Below are 18,372 nucleotides of genomic sequence, written 5' to 3' on the forward strand. Positions count from 1 at the left end.
TCTATCCCAAAAATTATACAGAATATTTTGAGAGTAGTGGTATATTTTTGATATGTATCATAAGTATATCCTTTAATATCTATAATTTAAGGATAATCAATACAAAACCTATCCCATTCAACGGTGCAAGAACCACTTTGTATTCCCACAGAATATGCTAATTAACCAACACATAAATTAAGCCAAGACACCCACAATTTTCCCACTAACAAAGCCACTAACGAAAACCTAATAGATCGCCGGAACACATGCCTATATCGTATATCATCTAATCGGCCCAGCCGATCTCAACACATCGTACAGCCCACAAAACACAAAAAAAAAGGAAAAGCGAAAACTTTATTTATCTGTTAATATTGTATTTCTTTTTTCGTTGTTGTTGCTGTTAGTTGTTGTTTTAGCCAATTTCTGATTAAATTGTAACAAGTGCCGGCCCACATGGCGTTTTCAGCCTTTTTGTCTGCATTGAAAATTTTCGTACAAATTTATTGCTAATATTTCATGTTATATGTCATGTTGCATAAATAGAAAAGCCACAGAGCAGAGTAATATTTGATATCATGGCTCCACTGCCACAACTACTCCTCCTCCTCCGCCTCCTCCTCCTCCCATCCTCTTCCTCCTCCTGCGCCTGCTCTACAAAGCCCCCCACTCTACTCCTTGATTTAAAAAACAATTTTCGCCCTCTTCTTAATTGCAAACTTTTGCTTTTAATACTCGAGAGACACAAAGAGCGACAGAGAGAGAGAGAGAGAGGGAGAGCGAGGGAGGCAGCACTGCTTGCAGAGAGAGCAACAGGCAGAACACAATGGGAGAACACTCGGAAAAGGAGAGCAAGATCCCAATGGAGTCCACATACCCATACACAGACACAGCGTCCACAGTGGCGCTAACGGTAATCGACAGCGCAGTCAGCAGCGCAACGCAGCAGCCAGCAGTCGGTGGCTTTGTTGGCTTACTAACAACGCCGTTATGGGCAGTAGCCTGGGCGAGTGCAGGCCAGGCCGCCTGGGCGGGAGCCCACACCACACGTAGCACCACAGCAGACCACACCACCACCATCATAATAAACGAGCTTTTGCGGTGGCTCAATTGTATCAAAGGCCGCACGGAGCCGCGGCCGCTGCCGCAGCCGCAGCCGCTGCTGCTGCCAGCGAGAGTCCCATTCGAGTTTTGTTGCCAAAGTCTTTTGTTTTTAGCATTGAGCGTGACTCGTTTCTTGTTGCTGTTTTTGGATGTGGACCGTGCACGAGACTGCCGACCGCCGACCGCTGTGCCAGCAGGCAGCGGCGCAGCTGCGACGCCACCACACCCTTGACTGGATTGCAAAAAAAATAACAGCAGCAGCGAAAAAAAAAATTGCAGACCAGAGATCGCCGCAGACCATTCGGACCACTGCAGCGTGGGGCTGCACTGGGTTTCCGCACACTGAGAGATAAGCTTCGATAATATTTAAATATTAATGTAATATTAAATGATTATTATTATACCAAAATGTCATTTGAACACTTGATTAACCATCTATTGAATATTATTTTTATTTCAAGGCCTTGTTGCACTTCAACCATTTATTGATCTTTTAAGTGTATATTAGCTATGAATATAATCTATAACACAAAAATATCTAAGGTATTTAGATATTTAGCCAGATATATTTAAAAAGTTGGAAAACCTATATTTAATATGTTCTGTTTTCTTTCAATGGAAACTTATCCTTATTTTTCTTGGTGCATCAGCCGCTGCTCTGGCATTTGTTGCGGCGTCAATTTGCTTTTAGCCATTTCGCGCCGCAACCACCGAAGAGCATTTGCTCCTTTTGTAATTGTGCGCCTCAGCAGCAGCCACAGCCTTTGCTATTTTGATCAGCCTTAGCCTCAGCCTCACAGTCCCAGTCCCAGTCTCATCTACAGTCTTAGCCAAAACGTCACTCTCAGCCACAGCCTCAGTTTCAGCCTCAGTTTCAGCCTCAGCTTCAGCCCCCAAGTTTGAGCCTTTTCTATGGTCTGTGGGCCATATCGCATCGGTCCGGTTTGGACTTCTTTTCTTTTCGCTATGTTTTTGGGATCGGGGCTTGGGTTTGGGCTTGGGGTTTGGGGTTTGGGTTTGGGGTTTTGTCTTTTTCTGGGGTGATTCAAGTTTCGCCTCGGATGGTCGTCGTCGCTGCTGCAGTTGGCAGCTGCGGCAGCGGGGCGTTAATGTGCTTTGGCTATTTTATTTATTCATGGCAAAGCGTCTAAGCTAGTAAATTGTATTGCTCGGACTCGAAAACTCGGGCTTGGCTCTGGACAGGGGGACAGTGGACAACGGACAGGCTGCAGTGTGTGTGTGTGTGTGTGTGCGTGTGTGTGTGTGGGTACTGCAGAAATGCATTGAGTGGGGCTAGAGCAGCTTTTGCTTTTCTTTGGACCACAACAACAACGACGACATCAGATTGTCATTCTTGTTTTTTTTGCTTCTTTTTTAATTGAAAGTCGCCAGGCGTAGACTTGATTATACCCTAGAAAGAGATGAGGTTCATATGACTATGATGAGATGTTTGGTTAGATGTTAAGAAATGTGTGAAGGATACTTGAGACAAATCAATCCCGATCTGAGAAGGATCTGTATAGCTATGGCACACGATTATATTATTTTTGTACAGACTTACACCAGAAAGATCTCTGGCAGAAAGCCATTAAGACTATGATAATTTGTACCCCAAAATTTAGAATAATCTGCCTTTAACTAATTTCCTTTCTTTCAAAACTCTAAAATTTTTCAGAAATTTACAATCGAGTTCCCTAAAAAAATGGTAGTCCATTGTACAGTTAGAGTATCGCATCTTCGGGCTACCTTTCTTAAGATCTCCTCTGCTCTGCTCTGTTTGCCATGCCATTAATTTGTTGCACTAATATTTTGCGCAGAAATTGGTTCGGGGGGCTCTGTGGGGCAGCTGTGACTGGGGCCTGGATTCACTTTTTAATGACTTGCGTGGTGCGGTGTCCAGCTCTCAGCTCCAGTTTCAGTTATCCTCCCCCTGGACACCTGGACACATGGACACATGGACACATGGACACTGGACACTGGACCCTGCCCATGCCACCACCTTCTTCTTCCAGCTCTACGATCGTACCGTCCCCACGGACTGGACCGGACTGACTGTCGGTTACACAATTGCGGATATGAATGAGTAATCCGTGGGCTTTGGTCTGATATATGTCCGTTATACATATTCAGATAGCCTGCCACAAAGAGTGAAAGAAAGACCGTTTGAGGGACAGACACAGACGGGGACACAGCAGGAGGAGGGCAGAGGAAGAGAGGGAGAGACATGTACAATGGGTGCACACGTGTCGTATACGTAATGCAAATTTGTTTGACGATTCTTATCGACCACGTGTTGGTGATTTCGTCTGTCCCCCCGCCGCGACTGTGTCTGACTGTGCGCTGCCGTTGGCTGTTATGTAATGGCCCAAAGAGTGAGACTCTCTGTCGACTCATTAAGCCAACTTAATTTCGTGCAAATTTTTAACAGCTTCATGCTGAGAGCCAAGTACCCAAGAGTCCCCCGTTCCCCGTTCCCCGTCCCCGTCCCAGACTCTGATGGAGACCCCGATCTATAGCCCATGCCGGAGCCCGTGTCAGGCCAATCACCCACGCGTCCAGCATGCCGGATGATTCATGGTGTCACGGTGTCAGTGGCTGGCTGCTACTCCATCTATCCGTTTGGTAGGTGGCAGCCATTCATCCTCCTCCCACTTCTTCTGCACCTTCTGCCTCGCTGTTGTCTTAGAATTCGGTAGTCGTTAAAATCGCAGCCACCGACCGGAGGAGCACCAGCGACAACCCCACCACCGTCCAGCATCCAGCATCCAGCGATCCACAGTCGAGTGGATCGTAAAAGCGCTCCGCACAGATCTTGCACGCCCATAAAAACCGGCCACAAAAGATCGCCCCGGCGTTTCCAACAGCCGACGGCGTTTTTAATGCCGATTTGGTTATATCTTTGTTTCCTTTGGCATGGTTTTTTTTTTTGATTTTTTTGTGTGTGTGCCAGGTTTGTGTGCGTGAGGTTTTATTGCATTATGAATAGCAACTGTAACGGCGGTAGCCCGGGGCGAGAACAATCCACACACCAACAAAAAAGTGGGTGACTCGATAAATCGAAAGTAAGTGACATAACTCTAGGGTGAATGGTTGTAGGAGGTGGGGGAGGGTGTAGATGGCAGGCAGTGATTGTTAATTGAGTTGATCTGCAGGTGATCTTTTGATGGAAAGAGAAAGATCTACAGGTGAGACTTGAAAGTAATTGAAGGACAGGAGATGATCATCAAAGGTACACAAATTGGTTAGAGAGGGAGTTGCAGATGGGGAACGTGTGATAATTGCCTTAATTCCACTTCTTCTCTAAACAACTCCTCATCGACTAAAGCACCTCCATTACTTTTCAAGCCGCACTGCCACTGCCATTAGGAGAACGCAAGCCAAAGACACACTAAAGATCCAATGGCTGAGATACGAACCGAAACAAGATATAAATTCTCTAACCAGACCATTCCATAATATTGAAATATAAAGCGATTAAATAATTAGTAAGAATTCGCCAATTGGAATGAGAATTACTCGCCGGTGCGGCGGTCCGACCACTGAAGACAGGCTATCGATAAGAAGTCAGGAAGGCGGCAAAGTGTTTTATTTTTATATATATGCATGCATATAGTCGTCTGATCTAGACACAAGCACAAGGTGGTTCAAGAAAAACCAGTGCACTTAACAAAAATAAAGCAATAAGAAAAACAGTAGGAGCGAGAAAAAATATCGTCTCGACAAAACGAAAAGTGACAATTTAATTGCGTCAAACGCAGCATTCGATTGGCGGCGATAACCAGCGAGAGAGAGGGAGGAAGAGAGAGAATGAGAGATGTATCTGTAGAAACCCTGTCCAGAGACCAGACGAGACAGATACTCGTATGTGTATATGTTGCTGCCGTCTGGCGACACTCTGCTAGCGAGATCTGCGATGTTCGAGGCTCCGTTTAATTGAGAAGAGATCATAAAACGCGCTTATGACTTGTTTATAAGCAACACATTGAATCGAATCGGATCGTATCGTATTGGATCGGCTCGAATCAGTTGCTCTATTGAATTCGGTTAGAGCTTTGAGGGGGAGATGTCGTCTGGCAGTAAATTATAATGAGATGCCAGTTACTTTTAGATATAACCTTCTGAGGTCGCACTGTCATGAGGTTGAATAAATATTGAAAGGTATTTGGAGATACTTAAGGTTGCTGTAGATGTGCGCTATAGAGGGATACCATATAAGGGTATCCACATTACTTGGCCTTAAGTAATTGTAAATGTAATGATTCATCAGACTCCTGTTTTCTTGTGTTTTATTTTTTGCTGTCTTTAAAGTTTTAACAGCTCTTGATTTCATTTTCCAAATTTGTGCCACTTTTGCAGACATTTACACCCAATGAACTACTTATGGTTATACACTTTCCAAGAGTCCTACGATACTTTCTATCAAGTACTTCTTCTTGTACAGGAGTCTGTTCTTCCCAAGATTCTGGCAGGCTTACAGAACATTTCACAGAACATTTCATATTCTTTCTTGGGGATCCTTCCTGTAAGTCCTATTCAGGGTATGCCAATCTTCGACTTGAGGAAGGAGGAGGCCCCTCCTTCGTGTGGCTGCTGCAAGGGTGTAAAAAGTGTTGCACGTTTTCCTCAGATGCCTTTGCATGTTGCAGCTTGTGGTTTGTGTGTGTTTTTATTGATTTATTTGTTGGGGAGACACAAGTTGGCATCATTAAGTGCCGACACACACCATTCTCTATTAGCCGACAAATTCTTGGCCTTCCCTGTCGTCGTCCACCACCAACACCACTGCCAGCACTTGGACGAACAGACGGACGGACAGGCGGACAGATAATTCTTGTTCACAATCTAAATGGCCGTCTTGACACACCTTAGAATTTGTGTGTTACAATTTGAAGTTGTCGACAATGGCTTGTTGCTGGTGGCTCAAACTGAAGCTGAAGCTGAGTCTGCGGCTGCGGCTGACCAGCAACTGCAGCAAAATTGTGAAAGTATCTGTTAGATACGAGCCACAAGCTCGAGTGCAGGAGGGTGGGGTCCATGGGTCTATTGGTCCATGTCTATGGCTGTGGCTGTGGGTCCGAGGTGTGCTTTGTGCTGGATTGAAGCTCTCTGGCATCCCATTGAAATGGCGCATGTGCCACACGACGTATGCTTAATTACAAAAACAAGACAACAGGAAAAACAATACCCAAAACTTTCAGAGATAGAGAGGGACTACAGCGAGAAGCGGTGATGTGTGTGTGTGTGTGCTGTGGGGATCCATTGAATGAAAGAAAGTCTTTCCTAAAAGGATATATTTTGGCTTTATTCAAGAAAGATACTTCTTGGATCTCTGTACATGTAATATCCTGTGGTACTCCGACTCAGATGGAGACAATGCCTTTGACTGCGACGGAGCCTGCGCCTGTGCCTAGGCAGGCTATCGTGAAGATTAGTCGCAGTGGGTCGCACACTTCGTTTCGCAATCGATTGCAACATGCAACAAACACTGCAACATGAGGCAGCAGCAGTACCAGCAGCAGCAACAACAACAACAACAACACATCCACGAAACGAATGTGGCGAGCTCTGCTGCTCTAAATCAACGTTAAATAAAACTAGTTTAGGTGGGTCCGATGGATATTCTTTTACTGCTATTTTGTTGCAACTGTTGCTCCGACTTTACCTCAAGTTTTTTCTTATTTTTTTCTACAGATTTTTTGTGTGTGTTTTTTTTTGGCGCATTCTAATGGCCGCCCAATATGACTAAGCACACTCATCGCGCACTCCTGCGTCCAACGTGTATGCAAATCGAAACCAGTTTAAGGCAGGCAACAGCAACAGCAACAAGAGCTAACTTTATATATAGCAAAAATATGGGTCGAGATCTGCAAAATGCAGCTGATCGAATTTTTGCATTAGGCGCAGCAGCAGCCAGCAGCGAGCAGCCAGCCATCCGGCCAGCTTCAGCTTCAGCTTCAGTTGCAACTGCAACTGCAACTGCGGCTGCTGCTGCAGCCTGATTATCTCTCAAGGAAGGCATGCCACATCAGACCAGGCTGAGGCTGTGCCAGTGGCTGTGGTGGAACCCGGCTGGGGCTGCAGCCGGCACCAAGCGAATATCGAATGCTATCTATATCTAACGAAGCAGGGCCATATAGCCAACATTTCGCTATTAGCTGCAAAACAGAAATACTAAACACACATACACGGCGAGAAAAACAGGATGTCCAATAAGCAAAGGATTCCAAAATAATTTGATTTACAATTTGTCAAGCAATCTTTTCATCAATCTACTTGGTCTGGAAGATAGTCTGGAATTTTCCCTGAAGAATACTGGTTACATCTGTTCTTTATTTATCTCAGAACTATTCTATATTTTCATTCATGCAAATAATCCCTAAAACTTTTCAGAGACTCCTTGAGACACTTAAATATTTCTTGATAAAAAGGTAAGCCCTTCTGGTTACTACAATTAATGGAACATCAAACCTCAATGTTTGATTAACTGTTTTTGAGGTATCTTCATAGGTAAGCTTCAAAGTACTCCACACAGGAAACAGGAGGCCTCATGGGTTTCTTGGCCCAGGATCTTCATTGCACTTCCTATCCCCTGATCGCATCCTCGTTTTTACCCACCTCCGCATTCCGTTTCCCACTTTTCGCCAGTGCATTCATGGACATATCTATATCTGAGTATAGTCCAAGCAAACGCAAGAAACGTAACGTATAATCTAGGAGGTAAAAAAACGAAAAAAAAAAAAAAGAAAATACGCGGCGGCGGCTCCGCAAAATCAAGAGTGTGTCTGCCAGTCTGCCAGCACAGTCCACAAGGCAGGCAGGCAGGCAGGAGGCAGCTGCTCTCTGGCTGCTGATGAAATTGTGAGGCATTGTGAGGCACCACCGCCACCGCCGCCGCCGCATGGTTGCAGTTGCAGTTGCGGCCATAGCACGCCTTACCGCACCGTACGTGGCGTTGTTTTTGGGGCGGCAGCAGAGGCAGAGGTCCAGCTTCAGCGTCAGCTTCAGCTCTACTAAAAACAAAAACAAAATAAAAACACCAACTAAAACTAAAGACGAAAAAATGCCCGTTCGATACGATGCGATGCGATGCGATGTGATGCTCGCTGGCCCACAGGCCACTCAACCCCAAGTCGTCGCCGTCGTCGTTTGCGACGTCGTTTTGGAGGCACAAAAAATCTACATTTGTCCAAAATACCACGATGCCAGCTTGGGGGTTGAGACAGGGACAGGGAGTGCTGTGTGGCAGGGACAGGGGCAGGAACAGGGGCATAGGCAGGGGCATAGGCAGGCTGCTGCAAACTGCGATGTTGCCTGTGTTGCATAAAAGCAACGCTCCAAATTGCTAACTGAGCGATCCAGTTTAAATTGCAATTGCTCGTTAATGGCCACTAAAACGTGCCAGTGTCGATGTGAGTGTTCCTCTCCGTGTATCTGAGTATCTACGTATCTGTGTGAGTGTGCAACCAACTGCGGCGCTGCGCCGCGGCATTGCATGGTATTTTTTATGTGTTTTTATAGCTCAGTAATACGAGCTGAGATGGCTGTCGTGTGGCATGCGAGGCGTATGCGCAACGAATCCGCTCGGACAGCACTCATACGCACAGTGGGACCGCTGGGAGATTATGATACACAGATGTAGAGAGTAGCTGGAGAGTCTGTAGAAATGGAAATGAGGCAGCATGGCAGCACAAGAAATGGAATAACCGAGCGACGAATAACAATCATAATTCCCACACGGAAATCTCTAAGGGACTATGTCTAAAAGTAAGAGTAAGGCTAAGACTAAGCCAAGTATTTCAAGGCTTCAACCCCTAGTAGGTCCTTTCCTTGATAACCGAAATATTAGCTTGTAGCTATTAGTATTTACCTAAGGGAACAGATGAATTCGAAAACCCCCTTAGTATCAATAGTAATTATCTTAAATATTTGGAATGCAAAATTAATCTTGGAACCATTGATCTTTCGAGAGACCAATTTCAAAATTAAATTCAATCAGTTCTCCCATTAAGCAATGATCAATGCCGAATTGTGGGGGAAGCCTTCCTCAGAGCCAGTGGGTGCTTCCCCCGCTTAAATTAAGCCAGAAATTCCCAGTGCATGTTGCGTGCTGCATGTGCATTCATTCGCAGATATCCTATGTGCCCCCAGCTAACTGTACACACATTTGTCGCATCGCAGCAGCAACAAGTTAAAGCATAACAACATATTTTACAATTACGAAACAATTCTGCCCACAACTAAATGCAGCAAAACCTCAGGCATCGCGGCAGCTCTTCAGCAATGAACAATGGAGCACCAGGAAAGGGAAAAAAGATAGAAATAAACTGGTAAAAATTCAGCGGCAGCAGCAGCAGCAGCAGCAGACGAATAGGCGTAGACACCAGACCAGAATCGTGTCTCCAAATGCGGCCTACTACGGCGGCATGCCACCACTCAGACGAGCAGACAGACAGATAGATAGATAGATATATGGATGGATAGACGAATAGACCAAGGGGGGGGTAGAGGCAAAGGAAGGAAACCCAGTCAGAACGAAACCAGATCAGAGCAGAGCCCATGGCAATAATTATGAAAACACTCGGCGTCATCGTAGTCGTAATTTTCCTGTTTCGTGCCTTAATAATCTCTGCACAAACGCCACGGCCGCCTCTAGAAATTGAAATTTCCAATAATACTAATAACAATAATAGCAACCACAGCAACAACTATTAAAAATATATCTATGTAAGACCTGACTGAGTGACTGAATGACTCCCTGACTCAATGACTGACTGACTGACTGACTGGATGGTTGGTTGGTTGGTAAAGCGATCAAAAGTCGCTAAAAGCAAACGCACACTGACGGCGTTATTATTGATTTAAACATCAAGATAAATTACATTGAAGTCTGCACTGTACGCCCCGAAGAGCTGAGGTATCTAGAGGAACGTTTGCCGTAGATGAAACTGAAGCTACCATCATGTTGAGGGGGGCGCACACTCTCGACACTCTCGACACTGGAAGAAAACTAGATGCACTTCTTCATGAATACTTCAAATAAGTTATTGCTTGTATACAAAAACTTTTCACTGCAGATTTACTGCTGTCTTAAGAGCTGTTCCATTGGGATATTATAAAGCAGAAATAATGTTATCCGATAAACGAAACTATTTTCTATAAGATTGGCCATTAAAACTAGTATTCTTTGGAAATCCATCCGTATCTTTCGTATCGTTTTTCCCTCACCGGATAAGTCTCTGCTATATTCAAAAGATCGAAAGATGTAACTTTTAAAGAATTACAATCCATTAATCCCCATTTCTCGCCGTGCATTTGAATCTCTTTTTGGCCACTAACGAAGTTTTGTTGTAATTGTGGGTAATTGTTGTTGCTGAAGCGGTATTCTCTGTTTTTTGTGGTTGTTGTTGTTGTTGTTTGGGTTTTTGGCTTTTGGGCGCTACAAATTTCCAAACCCACTAGGCACATTTGAACTGGCGCACGATCGCAAAAAGACAAAGCGCAAAAAAAGGCAGCAATTGTAACATCAACATGAGATGTGCCCTGGCTCCAAGGAGCAACGTGCCTCTGCCTCAGACTCCGAGAGACTCTCTGCCGGGGAGCTCTGGAGCTTGGAGCTTGGAGCTCAGATTGGAGTTGGATCGTAGTTGGAGCTACAGCTGGGGCTGGGCTTGTGCCTGGTCTTTTGCTACTTTGACTTGTCGCTCGTTCCAAAACGTCGAATGCGTCTAATTTCTTGGCTTGCTTTTGGCTCTGTTTTTTTGGTTTTTGTTTTTGTTGGGAAGTTCTCCCTGCCTTTGAATGTCGTGTCTTGGTCTGGGCTCCAGCTCCAGCTCCAGCTCCAGCTTGGGCCTCAACTCCGTTCCGTTCTGTTTCGTTTCGATCCATTCCCCCAATGTCTGCTTGCTGGCTGCCGCGTTTGTCGTTTAAATCGTACCACCACAGGCGACATAAAAATAATGAAGTGTGCGGGTGTGGTCGACTCGCTTTTGGTCTGGTCTTCTGGTCTGGTCTGCTCGGCTCTGCTCTAGACGGGAGAGGGATTGGGAACGGGAACGGGAACGGGTCTGGGGTCTGGCCTGCCCTGGCTCCGATCTCGCGTCGAGTCAGAGTCGAGAGTCTGGTGGCATGGTCTGGGTCTGGGCCTGGGCCCCGACTCCGACTCCGACTGGCCGCTCAGATCGAGGCGACTGTCGACTGTCGAAGTCATAGCCGCCAAGCGACGTTTGCAGATTGCCGAGTCGTGTTTCGCCCAGCGGTGTATGCGGCCCATAACCAAGTCAACATTTTGTTTGCTGAATTTTGCGGTTTTTATTTTATTTGGGGGGAAGCTTGTAAGTTTTCCGCTGGAGGGCCAATAGGGAAAGATGTGATGGCTTAATGGCTGAAGATTCTAGCACATTAGAAAGAATCATTCTTTGAAAAAGAAACCCTACGCCTCAAAACAGTTGAAAAAAAACCCTTCGAAACGCAATATCCGTTCAATCCAAACAGAAATTCATTTTCATAACGGAAAATATGGAACCAGAACCTTACTCCAAAGATAATCCTTCAATCAAGGACTTAGATGTGCACAATAGTTCTGCCGGTGATGCTGTCTCGGAGTCTGAAATGGAGATGCTTTAGCATATGTTACAAGCATCTTGAGATTCGTTTAGACAATCCATGATATTTCTCTCATCTATAATCCTTCAAGCAAGGACACAGATATGCCATCTACTAGCTGATTGAACGGAAAGCGCTCTATATATGGCTATAGAAGATACCATTTGTACTTTATTTCCATTAGAGGATCGGAACAGGAGAAATAAAATTAAGTATTGTTTCATTTGCTCAAACTTTTCATTGACAATTTATACATAATAGAGTATAAAATACAGTCATACGAGGAGTATTGCAAGGCGAACAGTGTTTTGTGGCAACCACAAATGTCTGTTGGGTTGCGGCGGTGCACACGCCCAACCAACTGCAAAAATATAACGGCATCCAAGGTTGTGCTACGCTTAAAATGTAATTGTTCGACTTAAAGAGTCAGAGCAACAACAGCAACAACAACAAATCGTACGCGATCAAGTTTGCCTCTCAGAGTCGCCTGCCTCTCCCGTCGCCGTCTAATCAAATACATACCAGACCAAGACACCGAGACACCAAGAGACCAAGAGACCCAGAGGTAGTAGAGCCCCAGAGAGCAACCCACCTATGTGCAATGCGCACTGCCAGGCCACAGATACAGCAGATACTTACGTACAGTGAGATACATAGATACCGAGCACTCGTATGGGCAGAGAGACACCAACGTCAGCGAAGCGCCGCACTCTGAGGAGCCCCACTCCTCCTTCCCCTTCCCCTTCCCCTTCTCCTCCTGCTGCTGCTCCTCCTCCTTCTCCAGATGCGAGTTGGAGTTGGAATGAATTTTCACTTGAATATTCGACACACTTTGAGCACAGCTGGGAGTCTGAAAGGTTTCAGGATTTTCTGGGAGGGGCGCCAAAGCCAAAGCGTTTGCTGTCGCTGCGATTCTTGGGGCTATGCATCATCATCATCATCAGAGGCAGCAGCAGCGGCAGCGGCAGCAGCGGCAGAGCCTGAGTTGGAGCAACATGGCAACATGTTGCAATATGCTAGAGCTCTGCATGCATAAAATATTATGCAACATTATGCCATAGACACAGGCCAGACAGACGACACTTGGCTGAGAGCACACTCTCTGGCCTCCTCTTTGGCCTCCTCTCTGGCCTCCCCTCTGGCCCGTGGCCCGTTGCCTGAGCCTGGTTATTAGTGCCTGTATGTTGACAGCATTTAGATCTAATTGAATTGCCTGGATCTCGGGGATCTCGCGCAGATTGGATTGGCCAGAACATTTGGCTTGGCCCGCTCCCATTCGGGCCATAACCCATAAATCTCACACACAAACCGAGAAAATTTATAGAGTTCAGAGTTGCGAAACGCTGGCCAGGTAGCGCCAGTGGAAAACGCCATGAAAACAAAGCGAACAAACCTCTTGGAAAAATCTTGAAAAATTAAAATGACTAGTGCCGGGGCACGATCAAGACCAAGATGCTGCTGCTGCTGCTGCTGATGGAGCCTCCGTCTTGCCACCCGCCAACTGGCAACAACAATGGAAACTCCAAGTTGCTCCCAAGACTCCACCAAGAAAGATGATGCACAAGATGGAAGACCCCGGACCCGTACCCGTACTCGACCCGCAACAGCCAACAGTCAGCGGTAGTCAGCGTTGGGGCGTCTGCAGTTCAACGTTCAAGTGGCACAGTACGCCCTAGAAAAATGAATTGATTCGATTGTTTTTTTGCCGACTCCATGGCTCATTGTTTCCCCGTGACTGACTGTCTTCTGGCTTATCTGCAACTTCTGCACAAAATCACAGCAAACAGCAACCAGCCACCGCCGAGCCGCCAAGCCGCCTAGCCGCCTAGCGCGCCCCAAAACTGATGATACAATCGCGTTTTTGACTTTGAAAAGTCAGCCCAAGTCAGCAGCTCAGCCCCAGCTCTAGCCCAGCTCCAGCTCCGTTCGATGCTGCGTCTCCACTCCGCTCTGGCCAGTCATCCATTGTTCAATGGCCATAGACTCTGACTCCGACACTGATTGTTATGGTTTATGAGATGAAAATGCACTCGAAACAATATTTTGGGGCCGATTGCAATTTGCAGTTTTTAATCAACTCTCTTTCGAAACTACTTCGGGGGCTAACATTAGAGCGCTCCATTCCAACTGGATTCCCCTATCTCACCCTTGTGCGCCGCCCACGTTCCTCAACGTGCACTCCCCCCGCCCCCCTACACTTTTGGCCACGGTCCGTGTACCTGCCATCAAGGTCACGCGAGGAGCGTCCACATTCCTACACAGCACTTGGATCCCCATGTACTGAGATGAGTTTTGGACTCTTTTTGGGTAGAGAAAATATATAATAGTGTAATTCGGAAGGGAAGGATCTTTGAAAGGGGTCGCCTAATACGAGAAGTGTTACCTATATTTTATCATTTAATTGTCGTGTAGGCATTTCCAAAGCAAGTTCACTTCCACAATAATAATATTGGGAGCGGTGATATATCTTACCACCCGGGAGCCCAGATCCGCATCTGGCCCGAAAGAGAATCAGGAGAATGTCCAAGACATTAAAGAAATCGAACAAGTGGGAATCTTCTGTACCACAACCAGCAGTTTAACAACTCAAGAGACAGTTTATCGAGCGATGTTCATAATGTTAATAATAGATCGAGGATACAATCAAACGATCTCAATGCCCAACGAAGGGCAACTATGTAATTTCTCGCTGTGTAGATGCGACTCGTGCTAGCTGCATTGCTCCAGCAGCCATTGTTCAACACTGTTAAAGCCACTCAATCTCTTAATTAAATACACTACTAACTGGGGGGAAGTCGCAGTCGCTGTTGCTGCTGCTGCAGTCGGAAGAGCTTGCAGTTTAGTGTCGAAATTGTACAAGTTTTCGTTTGATTTTCCTTTTATTGTTATTGGTGCTGCTGCTGGATGGATAATCACAGCTCGCAACAAGAAATTAAATCAGCCAAGGTTATCGCATTAATAAGCAGCCCCCTGGTTTTGCTCTTTGGTTTTACAGTTTCAGTTTCAGTTTGAGTTTGTGATTTTTGATTTTTGATTTTGGTCTCGGCTTGAGAGTTGAGAGTAGCTCTAAAAGCTGCCTAGTCAATTATTAAATTTGCAATTTCCGCAGCTGAACTTTTGGGGTCAGTAGACTGATTTAAATCAAAGCTATAATTGAGCCTTGCCTGAGACCCAGAACCGAGATGGCGCGAGACCGCAGTGCCGCGTTGCCGCGGTGCTCGAATACCAATTTCTGGGGGTCTGAAAATTGACAAATGTTTGATGGCTTGGTTACACCCCAAACCGGGCTCCGATCTTTGCCGCCACGGACGCCCTGGCCAGAGGCAACGGATGTGTGGCAAAGCACCAAATGCCCGGCTTGGGTGAGGCTCTCGCGGAGAGCTAAGTGGCTTTCCATGACATTTTATTGACACTTTTTTTTTTGTCGTTGAACTGGAAGACCTGTTTTCGGTCCTCCACTTCACACATTTTGACGAAGATGTCTATGCCAGCAAATGACGTGTCATCAATGAAGCCTACGCTCCCACATAAAGATGCACAGAGCACCGTCTCCGTCTCCAGCTCGAGCTCCAGCCTCAACCTCAACCTCCAGCCACAAACACAACCACCTCAAATCCCATCCAGCACTTGAGCTCTCAAATCTGATGTACACTGTGTAGAGCTCTTGGCTCTGAGCCGTGTGTCTGTTGTGGCTGTTGTATTAATAAGCCTGACATTTGAGCAGAGCATCCACTTCGAAGCCATCACCATCAGCATCACCGCACCGCCATCGATGTTTGAGTTTGAGTTTCGTTTTCGGTCTTGTGTGTAGGCGTCAGAAATAATAATTAAAAAATCGTTTCTAATGCGGAAATCTCTCGCGTTTTTTGGCCGGGGGTGAGCTTAATGCCGAAGATGTTAGACAAATATATCAGATTTCGTTTGTTTTTTTTTTCAGTTGTTTGGAATTGGTTAATCTATGCTGGGAAGAAGGTGGGAAGAGGCTGAGAAGCTTTGTGGGACATGGGTAAATGGATGGATCGATGAGGGAGCAATTGAAACCTTAACTCCGGTTCTTAAAGAAATTCATGTAGAAGGCAATCTTTGATCTCTTTATGTTAAAGTGGTGTTTCGTGAATTGCTTGATAGCAGACTAGGGATAGCAGACTCTCAAGGAAAATATCTGTAGAATAAATTCAGGTAGATTTTGTCTGAAATAGTTGGCGCTGACATCGTCACCAAAGAAGATTAAGTTAATCTGAAATTAACCATAACACCAAAACTAGTTAAGATTCTATATCCTGAAGTTTTAAATAGAAAGAGAAGTGGGTGTATGGGTCACTAAATCGTATGGCAATAATAGAAAAAGTGTAATTAAATGAAAGGAAGAGATCGTTCGTCAAACGCAGATCTGCTGGTACAAAATAACAGTTTAAATAGCAGATACCATTGTTTTATCATCCACGTAATCGAGATACTTGCAAAAGGTGAAATATATTATAAGAAAATGGTGTATAAAAAGGGCATCATCCATTGGGAGAAGTCTGCTTAGTGTCCAGCAAATATCGCACCATCTTCCATGATGTTTTTTCAAGAAGAAGAACAAGAATTCCATTCAATTCTTGATCCAAATATGCTGCATCCATTATAAACCAGTACAACGTTTAACATGAACAATCCCACATGAATGCTGTTCAGGAAGGTGGTTCGGTTTATGATACCATTTTGAGCTATTTGTCTAATAGTTATCAATTAAACCAGTTATTAAAAATAGAGGAGGAGATGGCTTAGTCAGCGCTGATTGAGGCCAAAGGGGCTTTCGTTGGGTTAGGTTGGGTTGGGTTGGGCTGGCACAAAAGAGATTAGGCCAAGTGTCCAGGCCACCCGCCCAAGAATGCCACCATTTTGTGGGAGCCAAAGCCGAATCCAATAATTAAATATGTAAGAAGCAAGCCCCAAAGTTAATAACAGTTACTGGTGGTGGTGGTGGTGCTGCTGCTGCCACAGAAGCCTTTTGCCAGCCAAACGCTGAAAATTTAATAATCCCCTCCGAGTATAAAGAAGCAAAAACCCCATTCAAAAGACAAAATGCATGCCTGCAACTGCGACTGCGCCGGGGTCTGCTCTGGCTCTGGCTCTGGACACAAGCCCAGATTCAGATAGGAGTACGAGTACGAGTACGAGGCACAGGGGCAGGCTCCTCGTCGACGGCGAGAAGGTCAGACCCCGCACGTTTCATGGCTCATAGCGCACCTATCGTATAATTAGAAACGAACGACGACAACACGACGACAACGACAGATACAGTCCGACAGCTCGGTTCGCCTTTGTATACGTATGTATACGTATCTGTGTGTGGCCCAACGACGAGCGACCGACTCTCCGTCCAAGCGGCTGGAAGGGGTAGGGGTAGAGGTGGGTTGGTTGGCTCTCGGGCCGGGCCGGGTCTCTACGCAGCAAACGATTCTTAAATGAGCCAATTGTGGAATGCCTAGTGTTATACATAAGCCGAGGCGGGAGATCTGCACAAACAGATACTCGTACAAGAAGAATAACAATAAAAGCCAAACAAACACAAGGGAGAAGAACGCTTGTTTTGTGTACAAGGAACCGTGAATGCTCTACACAATAAGTAGTATGCACATATTTACACATATGGAAGAGGTAATGCTGTTACTAATCTCTCCTTTAAGGTGAAAACAAAAGATATTACGGAGTATTAAGGGATAAAAGGATATATTTACAGATTTATGTATTTACATATAACAGAAGTAATCTAATTTAATCTAGGTAGGAGGCATATCTATAGGATGTACTATACATACATATGTATTCTCACCTTATTTCTAAATCTTTAAAAAATGCAAGTAACTGTTGTTTAGAAATGACAGAAAATATCATATTTTATTTTATAGCATGGAAAAATGTATTGGAATTTTATTTAAAAAAATCCAAAATGATGAATTCCCTCTAATAGAAATTAAGATTGCCTACAGAATTCCCTGTGCTGCCTTTGCAGGTTCCACTAGTCCATCAGTAAGATGTGTAGACCTTCAAACGTCCAAGCATTTCAGTATCCATTAATTAGTGGTCAGTGCTTTCCATACTTTCCCACAAGTCCCAAAATATGTTTACAAGATAATGTGATGACGACAAATCCTGAGCCTGAGCAGCCTGAGCAATATGGCCTGGCCACGTGGGAGAATTGGAAATAGTGAGTACACGAGAATATAGGGGACATCGCCTTCTTACAATCAATGCCAAACCAAGCGTGCAGATGGGAGAGAGGCGCTGCGAGAGACGAGACGAGACGAGACCAGACCCCCGTCACCCATACGATTCCCATTCCGATGGTCGTCGTCGTAGCGTCACGTCGATTCGACCGACCGGCCATGCAAACAAGGCGAGAGAGATCTCTGAGAGAGTGAGAGAGAGAGATAGACTGACAGAGAGAGGGGGGGTAGCAACGGCAACGCGCTCTCTGATACGTCGACAACAGACAACATCAACATCGCTGGGCATCGGCTGGCTATATATACATATGCTCACTTTCGATGTATTTCATTTTTTCTTTCGTTTTCATTCGCTGTGCGATTTGAAAAACGTTTAAACAAAAACTCGACAACCAGCAACAACATCCACACGGCGGGCGGGTCTTCTGCACACACACACACACATCCACACTCATACACACTGCGACAGAGA

General features: G+C 45.5%; 1 long non-coding RNA gene across 1 annotated transcript; it reads left to right on the top strand.

The window, feature by feature from the left end:
* Nucleotides 1-17,563: 17,563 nt before the first annotated feature.
* Nucleotides 17,564-18,372, top strand: LOC117188806. Its single transcript, XR_004472863.1, has 3 exons — nt 17,564-17,703; nt 17,756-17,881; nt 17,938-18,372. It is a non-coding gene; the product is annotated as an uncharacterized LOC117188806 (long non-coding RNA).

Source organism: Drosophila miranda, chromosome 4 (assembly GCF_003369915.1).
Source record: "Drosophila miranda strain MSH22 chromosome 4, D.miranda_PacBio2.1, whole genome shotgun sequence".
NCBI lineage: Eukaryota > Metazoa > Arthropoda > Insecta > Diptera > Drosophilidae > Drosophila > Drosophila miranda.